This window comes from Odocoileus virginianus, chromosome 11, assembly GCF_023699985.2.
Source record: "Odocoileus virginianus isolate 20LAN1187 ecotype Illinois chromosome 11, Ovbor_1.2, whole genome shotgun sequence".
In the NCBI taxonomy this organism is placed as follows: domain Eukaryota; kingdom Metazoa; phylum Chordata; class Mammalia; order Artiodactyla; family Cervidae; genus Odocoileus; species Odocoileus virginianus.
In genome coordinates, this window is record NC_069684.1 from 42,059,684 (window position 1) to 42,074,898 (window position 15,215).

The 15,215-nt window shown below is 38.8% G+C and overlaps 1 protein-coding gene across 11 annotated transcripts in view; it reads left to right on the forward strand.

Moving 5' to 3' along the window:
* Positions 1–11,685: 11,685 nt before the first annotated feature.
* Positions 11,686–15,215, forward strand: part of CCDC181 (coiled-coil domain containing 181) — a 38,968-nt gene continuing 35,438 nt past the window's right edge. For 2 of the 11 annotated variants that reach the window (XM_070474343.1, XM_070474342.1), the window contains exons 1-3: positions 11,693–11,893; positions 13,026–13,129; positions 13,702–13,825. The gene's annotated coding sequence lies outside the window, so the exon portion shown is untranslated. The other 9 variants (XM_070474348.1, XM_070474349.1, XM_070474345.1 and 6 more) reach the window with 9 other exon arrangements.

A 15,215-nucleotide genomic window follows, 5' to 3' on the forward strand; every position in this document is an offset into this window, starting at 1 on the left:
TTTTTCCTTGTTTAAAATATTTGTTTTTATGTCTTTGTTGCTACATGCAGGCTTTCTCTAGTTGTGGGGAGCACAGGCCCTAGAGCCTGCAGGCTTCAGTAGTTGTAGCTTGCCATCTCTGGAGCATGGGCTTAGTTGTGATGCACGGCTTAGCTGTCCCTCAGCATGTGGGATCTTCCTGGACCAGGGGCTGAATCCACGGCCCCTGCATTGGCAGGTGGATTCTTAACCACTGGACCACCAGGGAAGCGCTGGTCTTTACCTTTGACTCTTCCCTCTCATTTCTGTTGTTTTCCCAATTTTTTTCTAGCACCTCATTGTACTGTTTATTTTTCTTGGTCTTCACCTTGGTATCTCTTATATTTTTAGATACATTCTCCCATTTAGAAACTAAAAAGACCAATGTTCCCTTCGGTGTTAACTGAATTTTTCAGATAAATGAAATGAAATTGAATCAAAGGTAGAAGGTGCCCTCTTGTTTTGAAAAAATCATAGCCTTTTGGTTATAGCCCCAAATGTTCTGGTAGCCACGGAAGCATCTTCTTGCCATCAGTTGAGAATTGCTTTGTTCATTTTACCTGACAAACCAAACCAGTCTTTTCTAATAGTATTTGAATATGTACTTTCTCGTTAGTTCCCATTGCAAAACCTTCATTAAGGTATTTCATTGATTATCACCAAAGACTTGGAAACTTTTCATGCAAAAAACTTTTTAAAGATAAAGTTTTCTGTCCTTATACATACTTTATGTATCTGAGCAGGAACCACGCCTTATTTTTGTCTTTTGTTGCAAAACACATCTTGTGTTTGTGCCCCATGAACACTGAATTATACAAATGATATGTGATGGACTCAACGTAACCACCTGCTAGTACAAAAGCTAAATAAATGCTGTTTTTTAAAAAGTACATAAAAGTAAAGCATTAAGATTAAAATGCCTGTCAATGATGTCTAGTCCACTAGATGCTTTATTCAAGGCATTGTGCTCAAATGATAGAAATTGGATATCTATTTGTCTTACTTCTTATGGAATCCTAGGGCTTTTCAGATGATGCAGTGGTAACGAACCCACATGCAAATACAGGAGATGGAAGAGACACAGGAAGATCTTCCCTGGGTTGGGAAGATCTCCCCTGAGAAAGAAATGGCAACTCACTGCAGTATTCTCGTCTGGAAAATTCCATGGACAGAGGAGCCTGGCAGGCTGCAGATCATGAGGTCACAAATAGTCAGACATGCAGGACTGAGCAACTGACCAGGCATGCATGTGTAATTACTACTTTACATTTATTTATATAACATATTTTAGTTTGGAAAGGCATTTGTGAACATCATCTCTTTTGATTCTGGAAGAAGCATCCTGTGGTAGTACTAATTCCTCTACTTTTTTCATTAAGTAATGCTGATTAGAAGGGGCTTCAGAATACTGAGTTTGCCATTCAAAGCTCTGATTCATTAGAGAAGTTGCTCTGGAGCTTCAGTTTATTTTTTTCTTAATATTGCTTTTTACTTACTTGGCTATGTCTGGTCTTTGTTCTGATATGCAGGAACTTTAGTTGCAGCATATGGGATCGGCATGCCAATTCTTAGTTGTGGCATGTGAGATCTAGTTCCCTGATCAGGGATTGAACCTGGGCCCCCTTCATTGAAAGCGTGGAGCCTTAGCCACTGGACCACCAGGGAAGTCCTGAGCTTCAGTTTCCTCATCAGTAAGTGGGGATGATACTTACCTTATGAGACTGTTGTGAAGAAATGAAAGAACATATGTGAAAGCACCTGTCACATGAAGAAATCAGTTCCCTTCCCCCTCATTCTCTATTAACAATTAGTTTTAGCTGTCAGTCTCAAATGAGCCGACCGTTGGAAAAAGACTCTGATGCTGAGAAAGATTGAGGGCAGGAGAAGGGGGTAACAGAGGATGAAGTGGTTGGAGGGCATCACTGACTCAATGGACATGAGTTTGAGCAAGCTCCAGGAGATGGCAGACAGGGAAGTCTGATGTGCTGCAGTCCATGGGGCACAAAGTGTCAGACATGACTTAGTGGCTGAACAACAATCAATCTCAAAATTGCACCCTCAAGTGAAAGTTCTTTTGGAAAGTTTCAAAATAAAAAAGATAGACACTCTCATTTTTTTGTCAAGTTTACTTAATTACTTTGACATTGCCCTTCTTTGGGACTGGAAAACTCACCTTTTCCAGACCTGGAGCCACTGCTGAGTTTTCCGTATTTGCTGGCTTACTTAGTGTAGCATTTTAACAGATCATCTTTTAGGATCTGAAATAGCTCGGCTGGAATTCCATTTCACTGGAATCAGTTTTCATTCCAATCCCAAAGAAAGGCAATGCCAAAGAATATTTAAACTACCACGCAATTGCACTCATTTCACATGCTAGCAAAGTAATGCTCAAAATTCTCCAAGCCAAGCTTCAACAGTACATCAACTGAGAACTTCCAGATGTTCAAGCTAGAATTAGAAAAGGCAGAAGAACCAGAGATTAAATTGCCAGCATCTGTTGGATCATAGAAGAAGTAAGAGAATTCCAGATAAACATCTACTCCTGCTTCATTGACTACACTAAAGCCTTTGACTGTGTGGGTCACAAGAAACTGTGGAAAATTCTTAAAGAGATGGGAATACCAGACCACCTTACCTGCCTCCTGGGAAACCTGTATGCGGGTCAGGAAGCAACAGTTAGAACCAGACTTGGAACAATGGACTGGTTCCAATTTGGGAAAGCAGTACGTCAAGGCTTTATATTGTCATCCTGCTTATTTAACTTTATATGCAGAGTACATAATGTGAAATGCCAGGCTGGATAAAGCACAAGCTGGATTCAAGATTGCCAGGAGAAATATCAATAACCTCAGATATGCAGATGCACCACCCTTATGGCAGAAAGTGAAGAGGAACTAAAGAGCCTCTTGGTGAAAGTAAAAGAGGAGAGTGGAAAAGTTGACTTAAAACTCAACATTCAGAAACCTGAGATCATGGCATCTGATCTTACCACTTCATGGCAAATAGATGGGGAAACAGTGACAGACTTTTATTTTCATGGGCTCCAAAAATACAACAGATGGTGACTGCAGCTATAAAAAATTAAAAGACACTTTCTTCTTGGAAGAAAAGTTATGACAAACAGACAGCATATTAAAAAGCAGAGACATTACTTTGCTGACAAAAGTCCGTCTAGTCAAAGCTATGGTTTTTCCAGTAATCATGTATGGATGTGAGAGCTGGACCATAAAGAAGGCTGAGTGCCAAAGAATTGATGGTTTTGAAGTGTGGTGTTGGAGAAGACTCTTGAGCGTCCCTTGGAATGCAAGGAGATCAAACCAGTCAATCCTAAAGGAAATCAATTCTGAATATTCATTAGAAGGACTGATGCTGAAGCTAAATGTCCAATACTTTGGCCACCTGATGCGAAGAGCCAACTCACTAGAAAAGACCCTGATTCTGGGAAAGATTGAAGGCAGGAAAAAAAGGGGACAACACGAGGAGATGGCTGGATGGCATTACCAACTCACTGGACACGAGTTTGAGCACGCTCCGGAAGATGGTAAAGGACAGGGAAGCCTGGCGTGCTGCAGTACATGGAGTCGCAAAAGGTCAGATACAACTGAGGGACTGAACAACAACAACATTTAATTACATAGATGAACTATATCAACAACAATGAAATGATAGCTCATAATTAGATAGTGTTTACTATTTATGACTGTGCTGAGTAATGTTCTAAGGGCTTTACATGCTCTATTTGATTTCTGTTATTACCAAATGTTACTGAATTGCAGGTTATTAAAATGACAATTTCTAGTAATACAAAATTTTGTAAGGAAAATTCTGGAATATATTTTGAGATACTATTAAAGCTGTTAGGTTTTAAACAGTACTGCTTTTTAAGTTCATGTGTTTACATAGCAAGTTATAAATATGTAATCTATTTTATTTGAAATAAGAAAGTATAATTTGAGGTAAAATTGTTATTTAGAAAGCTAAACACTCCCTCTTATTTTTAATTTATATTTTACAAAGTTCTGGGGGTACAACGAAAATGCCATGACTCCGGATTTCAAAGAACTTAAAATGTGTGATAAGAAAAGATAGGGTATTGATAGAAAGCATAACAGAGAGGCCAACTGCAATACCAGTTCGTGTGTCAGGTATCATAATGATTTAAAGAGGCTTGGATCTCAAAAACTACAGGTACACTGGGGAAATAATGGACGACTTCCTGAAGGAGGTGACATTTGAGTTAGTCATGCAGCATGGCCAGAATCTTACAGGAAATTTAGAAAGAGGAACGGACTATAGTGGAGAAAGAGGCATAAGTAAAGGTATGAAGGTCAGAAAGTGCGGGTGCACAATCAGCAAGGAATATAGAGAGCAGGGCAGTTTGGGGGTCATTTTCTAATGTTCATTAATTGCAGAAGGAAGCAGGGAGTAAGCTTGTCTTTAGAAATTTAATCTGGCAGCAGTGGAAGATACTACCTAAAATTGCTAGTTGGACTGCATTTTGGGTCCACTAGGTGTCGGTGAGGAAGGCCATTATGATCCATAGCAGTGGGAAAAAACAGGACTGACTTGGGGTTATGAACATTCTGGAATGTGTGCCCCTATTTCAAAAGTATCTTAGAAAGTGTTAATAACCTACCCATGGTCACATGTCTTTGAAGTGGAGAATCCGGGATAGTATTTTTTTCTTCCACTTTTATTAAAGTTGCCCCTAAACTTTGCTGATTCATGCTGCTGTATGGCAGAAACCATCACACTATTGTAATTATTCGGGATAGGTTTCTGATTCCCACCCTACACTGCAAACTAACCGTCATTCCACCCCTGCACCCCAGCAGGTCTGTGAGGATAAGGCCCCAACGGGAAGACTCGGGGGGGGGCGGGGGGGGGGGGGTGGGAAGGTGCAGTGACTCAGAAGACAGACTGCCAGGGGGGAAGGATGCCAGGCAGGGGTGGGCCGAGGGGCTCTGTTGGAATGGCTGGCAGAGTGACTGTGGGGTAAGGAGCCCCGCGGAACGAGTTGCCAGGATAGGGTAAAACAAAGTTGCAGAAAATCCAAGAAGGGATTTCTCCGCCCCGCCTCCCCATGGCCCCCGCGCCCCCTCCCCTCCAGCTCTAGACTGGAGGCGGGCCTGCGGTGGGCGGAGCGCGCGCACTGCCCTGAGCGCCTGCCCTTTACAGCCGGCCGCCCGTGGGCTGCGATCCATGCCAGGTTTTCGCACTCTTACAGAAACGGCGCTCCAACTCCGCCGCCACTGTGGGAGAGAGAGGTAGGGCTTTGCAAAGACCAGGCTGTGTGCAGCACTTGACAGTTTTCTGTAAGTCCTCCTCTGAAAACGACAACCCCAAACCCCGGCGTGAGGGAAAGCCGGGTGAAGGACTGCTAAGGGGTGGGTGGGCTGCTGTCCGGGACGTTTCAAACGTGTTTAGTAATCAGCATGCTGCTCTGCTGTGCTCAGTCCTGTCCAACTAGCACTTATTGAAAACCTCTAAACTTACTCATCTGTTTGATCTTCTCCCACCCACACCACCACCAACTTCTTATTCTAACAAACTGCATGACTTGACCATCATTCCTCGCAGAATGCCAAAAGTCTTGGGAGGACCTACCTGCCATGTTCTGGGAGTGTTGACGAAAGCAGACCTTGAGCTCGAGAACAGTATTTACAGATTGAGCACTTGGACAGAGTGCTCCCTGGAAATCCCACTGAATTTCAACTGGAATAATAATAATAATAACAGTGAATTACAACTGAAGGATATAGAAGACACAGAGTCCCTTTGAGGAGTTCTTAGCCCAAAAACTAGAGAGAGAAAAAGGACACTAGAGGACTTTGAATGTCATGGCACCTGTAGCTACAGGAAACACTACACACAGCCCAGTTACATTCTAATCATATTGACATAAAATCTCAGACTAAAAGCCTATTTACCTCAGTCCCTATTATCTGATATATCATGTCTAGTTTTCAACAAGTCATGATAAAAGGCAAGAAAAAGCACAGTTTGAAGAAACAAAGAGAGCAACAGGACTAGGCCCAGCCTGAGAGAGTTAATTGCTAACTGGAGTTAGCAGAGTGGGCCTTTAACTATGGTCACTATGTTAAGAACTCTAATGGAAAGTGAAAAATCCAACAGCCATTCACGTATAAACACAAAACTAAAACAAAAATTTTCAATAAACTAAGAATAGAGGGGAATTCCTTCAACTTGATAAAGAACATTTACAGAAAACCTACATTTAACATCATACTAAATGGTGAGAAATTGGGACACTTTTCCCCCTAAAATCTAGAACAAGACAAGGATGTCCACTCTTACATAAATGATGAGAAGGAGTTAACAATGCAAATATCCGAGGAAGAGCATTCCAGGCAGAGGAAACAGCAAAAATGGAAAAGAGGTTCACATCTTTGAGGAACAGAGAGGCGGACAGGGAGCTTGGTGTATCATGAATGAGCAGCAAAGTGGTAGCGGGTAAGGTTATAGGAGTAAGAAAGGGACCAATTAGTCAGAACCTGGGAAGTTAGTTAAGGAATTTGAATATTATTCTAATAGCACTGAAAAGTCAGAGAAGGATATGATCTGATTTACATTTGCTTGCTGACATGAACCTCTAGGTGTGGCTATGTATGTTCTTGGGAGGCATTCACTATTTGCATCTATTCAGAAAACAAGATGAGTTCATTCCCAGTTAATGCCAAAGGTACTTTTGCACAACCAAGTTTTATAATGAGCTTTAACAATATAGCCAATCCCAGAGAAAAAATAGGGATAGCGTCCATTGCTATTAGATTGTCACTTTAAAGCAGGAGACATTCACCAGGTATAGGTGAAGAGAAAAAGCTAGAAGAATTAAGAGTCATTGTTTTATAGTTTTAAAAAATTATTATTCTCAAGAAAATCTGAGCAGCCATAAAGAACCTGTCTGTACCTTGACTTTGTCCCTTTCCTCACTCACTACTCCTATTAAAAATCCCACCAAAGAAATTATTTTAAAAATAAATGCCAGGACAATAGGTTTTTCTTGAGGAACACATATGACTTCTTTCTTTTTAAAAAAAAAATTATTGGAATATAGTTTTTTGGGCCTCCTGGGTGGCTTAGTGGTAAAGAATCTGCCTTCCATTGCAGGAGATGCAGGTTTGATCCCTGGCTTAGGAAGATGCCCTGGAGAAGGACATGGCAACCCACTTCACCCACTTCAGGATTCTTGCCTGGAGAATCCCATGACAGAGGAGGCTTGTGGGTTACAGTCCATGGGGTCACAAAAGAATTGGACACGACTGAGCAACTAAAACAACCAACAAATCACACACTGAGTAAGCTAGAGCCTCACAGCAGGAGGTTCCGTGAAACTTCTGCCTATTTGGGGCTGTGCATACACTCAGAAGGGCTGAACACATGCAACTAGTGTGGAACAAATTTGCTGAACAAACAAAAATAATTATAGTGTAAATAACTTTTTGTGTTTAAGGCCTGTACTTATTGCTGGCATACAACCTGAAAATGGGATTATCCTACTGCTAAGTGACATAAGCAAACTCAGGCCCTCCAGCCTTTAGTTTGACACACCCTAATAGCCCTTTACAGAAGGAATGTCTTGATTTATTTTGGCAGTTGCTCTATTTTTATTATAACTATATCAGAGATCTGATATGTAATATACATATGTAATATACATATATAATTGATAGATATTATTATCCATCAAATATGTGTATAATTATATTAAAAGTATCAAATGTCACTTCAGTAAGGCTTACCTTGAATACATCTTTGAAATAGCCAAGCTATTACTACAACGTAGCCCCATACTTCTGATTCTCTTTTTTGCTTTATGCTTTATATATCATTTCTCACTTTCTAACACAAATATGATTTACTTATTTAGTATGTTTGTTATTTATTGTCTTTTCTCCCTATTAGAATGTGAACTTTATGAAGGCAGTGAGTTTTTAACTTCCTAAAACAAGGATTCGCTATATTATAAAGTAGTTTTTAAAATTTACAAAAGACCTAGATGTTGAGATATTGATTTTAAATACATGTGTGTTAAACATTAGTATTATAAAGCTTCTGTGTTCTATAAATAAATGAGCCTTAAAAATGGAATGCATATGTACAAAACTCAGAAAAATACTCAAATATTTCACCTCTTCTTTTTCCCTTCCTTTCTAATAATAACATTCTAATTTCTGGGCTGGGACCTCAGAGATCGGAACTTTTTAGAATAAAGTAAGGCAAAGGACTGAGACGTTTGCACTTTTCTTTTTGGCAACTGGTTCAAGGAGTCTGAGGTAGGTGGAACTCTGACTATAATATATAATTATAATATATAGTACATGTATATTATAATTCATCGATATATTCCAAGTATTAGAATAGTGTCTGCATATAAGTAGTGAATAATTATTTGTTGAAATGATTTAGAATATCTGACTCTATGCAGAATCTGAATATTACCTATAAAATATATTGCTTTGATCAGTTTTATAGAATACGTGTATAGTCATATCTTCTTAATTCTTGGCACTTATTTAAATAAGTTTCTTCTTAGTTACTTAAATAGACACTGACTTTTCTAAGTCAAAGCATTCCTTTAAAGTTTTTATTTATTGAAAGAGAGTTACTATACTTTGGTCTCTTCCTCATATTGTATAGTTTTTTCTATACCATATGTAATGAATAATGACAGAAAACTGGAGTTTTATCTATTTCCTGGATCTTTTTTCAGAACGAGCATTCAAAATTTATAGTTATAATTAGTACTAAATTAACTAGTCAAGAGGAAAAACACATGGCACTATGCATATATACAGTGATCTCTATTTGTAAAATCCCATTGTCTTTGATAAGTCATTAATTTCAAACACACATTTCTGCTCCCTATAACCAAAATACATTTATTGACATTTAACATTTTCAGACTTTGAATAGCATTAGAGTCCATCTAAATGAAAGGCCCCGGATAGCACAAAATGTCTTCTTTTTGTACCAGGCTTTACCTAAACTACTCTGTTCTTATATTTCCTAAATTCTCCTTCCTTGTACAGTCATTGATAGTGCAAGGGGGCTCACATCCGAGAGAAGAGAAAAGAAGACTTTATTTTTTTCAGCTTCACTAAGGTGTAATTTACAAATAACAAGTATATATAGTTGAGTTATACAATTTTAATGTGTATAATGTGATTATATATATATTATGTGTAACTTATAAATATAAATGATTACAACAGTCAACTTAATTAAATACCTATTACCTCCCATAGTTACTTTTATTTTTTTGGTGCTAACACTGAAGATCTACTCTCTCAGCAGGGGTACGAATGACCAATTCAGTAACATTTTCAAGGTGCATTATGTTGTAGTGTTTATCAGTACTTCATTCCTTTTTACTGTGGAAATATTCCATGGTATGGATGTATTACACTTAATTTATCCACTCATCATTTGTTGGCTACTTGGGTTGTTTCTGCTTTTTGTCTATTATGAACAATGGTACTATTTTACTAATACTTGCAAAAATATTTAAAATATTTAGGAGGGTCAGTGGGAAAAACATTTGACTAGGAATTCAGAAACCTAAAAGGTCCACTTTAGCTTAGGAAGTAATTCCATGTTCACTAAAGGAGATCTGACTAAAATTCCTTTGACTTGCAACAGTTGATAATTTTATATATATTTTTTGTCTTTTTCAAGTGTTTGGCTTAAGACCAAAGTCCTGCAGCAAAAGAAAAATTAGGTTATTACAGCCATACATTCTACACTGTAGCTAGGAGGTGCACTTACTATTGCAATTCATCTTAATTTTTTTGAACTTAGTCTACTATACAGTTTGGAGAATACTTAAAAATTAAATTTTATATTGCTCCTTTTTGGAGAAAAGATGCTCTACATTATACCAAATGACAGAAATCCTAATAATAAAAAACAATAATCTAAATATACTGTACTGAGGAAATATTTTTATTTTTCTCTGTGTTACTTCTGGCAGGAAACAGACAGATCCTTAAATCTTGCATTTGTCACCTCAATCTAAAAATCATCTTCCTGCTTTCTCATACATAAAGATGACCTTTACGGAGAACGTTTAAGGATCTGGAAAATTCTAGATGACCATTTTGACATGCTTGAAAGTAGAAACAAACATCTTATTTCCTTTGACCATTCTCTTGGACAATGGAGGTTTTAATTTTTCATTGAAATATAATTGATTTACAGTGTTGTGCCAATCTCTGCTTTATAGCAGAGTGACTCGTTATACACATATGGACGTACTCTTTTTTTGAATATTGTTTTTCACTTATGGTTTATCACAGGAAATTGAATATAGTTTCCTGTGCTATACATTAGGATCTTATTTTTTTTTCCATTTATTTTTATTAGTTGGAGGCTAATTACTTTACATCATTGCAGTGGTTCTTGTCATACATTGAAATGAATTAGCCATGGATTTACATGTATTCCCCATCCCGGTCCCCCCCCCCCCCCACCTCCCTCTCCACCCGATCCCTCTGGGTCTTCCCAGTGCACCAGGCCTGAGCACTTGTCTCATGCACCCAACCTGGGCTGGTGATCTGTTTCACCCTAGATAATATACATGTTTCGATGCTGTTCTCTTGAAACATCCCACCCTCGCCTTCTCCCACAGAGTCCACAAGTCTGTTCTATACATCTGAGTCTCTTTTTCTGTTCTGCATATAGGGTTATCATTACCATCTTTCTAAATTCCATATATGTGTGTTAGTATACTGTAATGGTCTTTATCTTTCTGGCTTACTTCGCTCTGTATAATGGGCTCCAGTTTCATCCATCTCATTAGAACTGATTCAAATGAATTCTTTTTAATGGCTGAGTAATATTCCATGGTGTATATGTACCACAGCTTCCTCATCCATTAGTCTGCTGATGGGCATCTAGGTTGCTTCCATGTCCTGGCTATTATAAATAGTGCTGCGATGAACATTGGGGTGCACGTGTCTCTTTCAGATCTGGTTTCCTCGGTGTGTATGCCCAGAAGTGGGATTGCTGGGTCATATGGCAGTTCTATTTCCAGCTTTTTAAGAAATCTCCACACTACATTAGGATCTTATTATCCATCCTATATATAATAGTTTACATCTGCTAATCCCAAACTCCCAATCCTTTCCTCCCCCACCCCACTCCCCCTTGGCAACCAGGGGCCTGTTCTCTAATTCTGTGAGTCTGTTTGTGTTTTATAGTTATGTCCATTTGTGCCATATTTTAGATACCACGTATATGTGATATCATGTGGTATTTGCCTTTCTCTTTCCGACTTATTTCATTTAGTATGATAATCTCTAGCTGCAAATGTTTGGTTTTGATGGATGGGGAATCTTAGGGTCAAAAAACTGGTAACTAATTAACGTGCTTATCAACGAGTGAAACTACTTTTGGACATTAACAGTGAAGAAAATAACATACAGCAGTATACTTCTAGAACTTAACAGAATATATACCGGGCAAGAGACAGCTAAAACCTGGAAAAACTCATAACCAAGAATAACCTTCCCCCAGTTCTTACTAACACCTGTGAAACTTGCCGGTGAGGCGTGGATTCCTTGGTCGTTTCCCTGGAAACCGCAGCCACAGACGTCGTTCGCCCGCACCTTGAGGAGCGCCTGTAGACAGGTGTTCCTCGGCTATGTTCTGCGCCTGCGCAGACCCACTGCGCCCTTGTACTGAGAGCCCGGATGAAGGACAAGGCGACGCGCCGTTGCCATGGCAGCCGGGTCCTGGCCGCTGCGGCTCAGATGCTGGGGTTTCCCTCGCCTCATTGTCAGAGCTTAAAAAGAGGAGGAGAGGAGCACGGCCCCGGCCATCTTTGTGACTCCAGCCGCTGCGTCTTACACAGGCAGGAGGGGATATAGAGGGAGTGAAGGGAAGGATGATGTAGAGATATTTACGGAGGGAGAGGGGGTAAGGGGGTAATCATCTGGGACAGCTGGGAGGAAAGGTGGGTAGAGAAGCGAGTGAGACTGTGTTGGAGCCTCATCCTCTGAGTCTGGGGTCCACAGAGCTTGGCTCTGACCCGGAAGCCTGGCAGTTTCGCCTTGTTTAGCTTTGTTTGGGAGAAGCCCCTCGGAGGGTAGCTTCGTTTGTAATTTTTGTCATATTCTTTCGCCTCATCGCTGGGAGAAAAAAGTCACTCTTGAAATGTTAGCTTCCATGAAGAGGCTAAGACATTCAGTTAGTTGGTGGTAACTTGGGACCCTGTATAGAAATTAAAATTACCACAGATGTTTGTAAAATATTACATGTGACAGATTATTGTGACTTAAAAAAATATACTTATGGAATCACAGTCTTGACAGGATGTAGAAGTAAGAATGGGCCATATGGCCTCAAGATGTTATGGGTTTGCTTTTGCTTAAGTACTTATTTTATATGAAAAAGGAGTTCTATTTGACGTTCCTCCCATTTTCTTAGATTTTGAGCTTAAAATAGTATGACAGGAGTCAATGAATTAAACTGTGATTTAGTTTTTTGAATCCTGAAAGTATCAAAATTGTGTGTATTTGTGGACCTAGTTGGGCTTCGCTGGTGGCTCAGACGGTAAAGAATCCTCCTGTAGTAAAGGAGACCCGGGTTTCATCCCTGGGTTGGGAAGAGCCCCAGGAGAAGGAATGACTACTCATTCCTTTATTCTTGTTTGGAGAATTCCACCGGACAGAGGAGCGTGGAGGGCTACAGTCCATGGGGTGGCAAAGAGTTGGACACCACTGAGCGGCTAACACATGGACTTAAGACTCACAGTAAAAGATCTGCAGGCACATACCCACATGGGATTTAGCAAACACGTAGGAGGAGGGAATTAATTTCTGTCTCTTGCTGCAGTTCCCTGTTAAGAGGGTTGTTCTGGCCTAAAACAGGTGCATAGAATTTTGCTGATGATACACATTGAGTGTGTGAAACTCATAAGGAATATGTGTTTGTGTATGAAACTGAATATGATTCAGTTTGTGTGAGATGTATTTTTGTTCCAGAGTTGACTGTGTACCATATGGCCAGTACTGTGGGGATGAAGATTAAAAGAAGTGAAGGGGACTGACTATCCTGTGACGCATTTGAAAAAGGCTTAAGGGACTTGGTAATGCCAGTTTATGATACATATTCTTCGTTTACTTGGGAACCAGCCATGACTTTTTTGAAGTTATAGGGAAGGAATGGCACTTCTTATTTGATGAACTTCATTTACTTCCCTGAGTCACTTCAACTATGGCTTTTTTCTTTTAAATTATGGCATAATAGTTTAATTTCATAATAACCTAATATGTTTAATTTATAATTATTTGATTTTTATTTATTTTGATGATTCTGTGTTTTAGTTTTGAATTTGAGTTTTCACATGGTTGTGAGATACTTTGTAAATAATAAAACATATTTACCAAAGTTTTCAGGCAACCATTTATTTATAGTTGAAACTATGTTTTAATAAAACTAAGAGAAAGCACTGTTGAGTTCCATGGAAGTCTTATTCTAACCGTTATGTAACTGAAAAATCTTAAAATAATAAATTTCCAGATTTCTGATCAGAAAATAAAGCATATTATCCTAAAGCATTTGTGACTGTGAAAAAAGTTTTATTTATGTAAGTGTTTTGGGTTACAGTGACTTTTAGTCTATTCTTCATCATTCATGACACCCTATTTGAATGGTTAGGTACGTAAACACAACAGCTTACATGATTCAGCCTGTCTTGCAGCTGCTTGTTTAGTCTCTAACTTGTGTTTGCAACCCAGTGGACTTCAGCCTTCATGCCTCCTCTGTCCATAGGATTTCCCAGGTGAGAAAACTGAAATGAATTGTCATTTCCTCCTCCAACAGATCTTCCCAGCCCAAGGATCAAACCTGAGTCTCCTGCATTGGCAGGTGGAATCTTTATCACTGAGCCACCAGGGAAACTCGGGCAGTGATAAACTCACTCTGGAATACTGATTTGTTTTCTTCAAATCACTTCAAAATATTATTGTTTTCAACCTCTGATTTCCGAATTATTGAAGCATTACTTTGAGTCTTTTAAGAAAGTCTATTTCCCATTTTTTAGCTGAAAAGAAATAAATAGGAGGAATTACAATCCAACTAATACAGTAGAAATAGTTATAATTATCTGATTGAATAATTAATATTCAGTGTACCTGAAACTAACTTTGTCTTGAGCGTTAAGGGGAAGTTATATTAAGAACTCTGCAGGGTAAAGGTGACATTTAAGTGAAATAGAATTTTAAGTCTTGAATTTAGTTATTCAGACAATGACCATTTATTTTTGACTTTTAAAAATATTTATTTTTCATTGATGATTGGTTTACAATATTGGTTTGATTTATGTCATACATCAGTATGAATTAACTATAGGTGTACATATGTCCCATCCCTCTCAAATCTCCCTCCCACCTCCTGCCCATTCCTACCCTTCTAGGTTATTACAGAGCCCCAGTTTGAGATCATTTATTTTAGACTAAGCATTACCATGGTACTCTACATTTGTTTGAACATTCTTTTGCGTTTCATAAGTTGGCAGTTGTTTGCTAATTTGAATCTTATAATAAAGGTTAAAATAAACCTTAAGGGTCGTCTAGCTCACCTTTTTTTCTAAAGCTTCAGTCTCCTTTTAAAACATGCTATGATCACCTTCTGAGCTATGTATAAACATTTGATCAACAGAGAATGCAGCTTATTTCACTTTCGGAGAAGTTTGAAACTGTAAATTATGCCAAAATTTGCCCCTGAGTTTCTAGTCCTTGGTATTGGTCTTACCGTTTGAAATTATGCAAGTCCAACCCTCCTTCACATAATGACAAATTTAAATATTGTAAAGCAGTTGTCCTGACTCTTCTTTAGGGGATTTCTCTTCTTTAGGCTGACATTCCTAGGGTTTTCAAGTAATCCTCAGAATCTGGCTTTAAGGCATTTTATTCTCATAACCTGCCTTTATCCCTTCTCCTTGTCTTGTATCCCCTTTTCTCCTGGTTTACCAACCTTGAATGTGTTACAGTTTCTTTTGTTCTCTAAACTGTAGAAAACTGGATACAGAGCTTTATGTTACCTGTTCTTTAGCCAAGTCTCAGTCTTGGAGCCCATTTATGTTTTTGTTCTCATAATTTTTTAAATTGAAGTATATTTGATTGAAGTGTTCTTGATTTACAGTGTTGTGTTAGTTTCTGGCGTACAGCAAG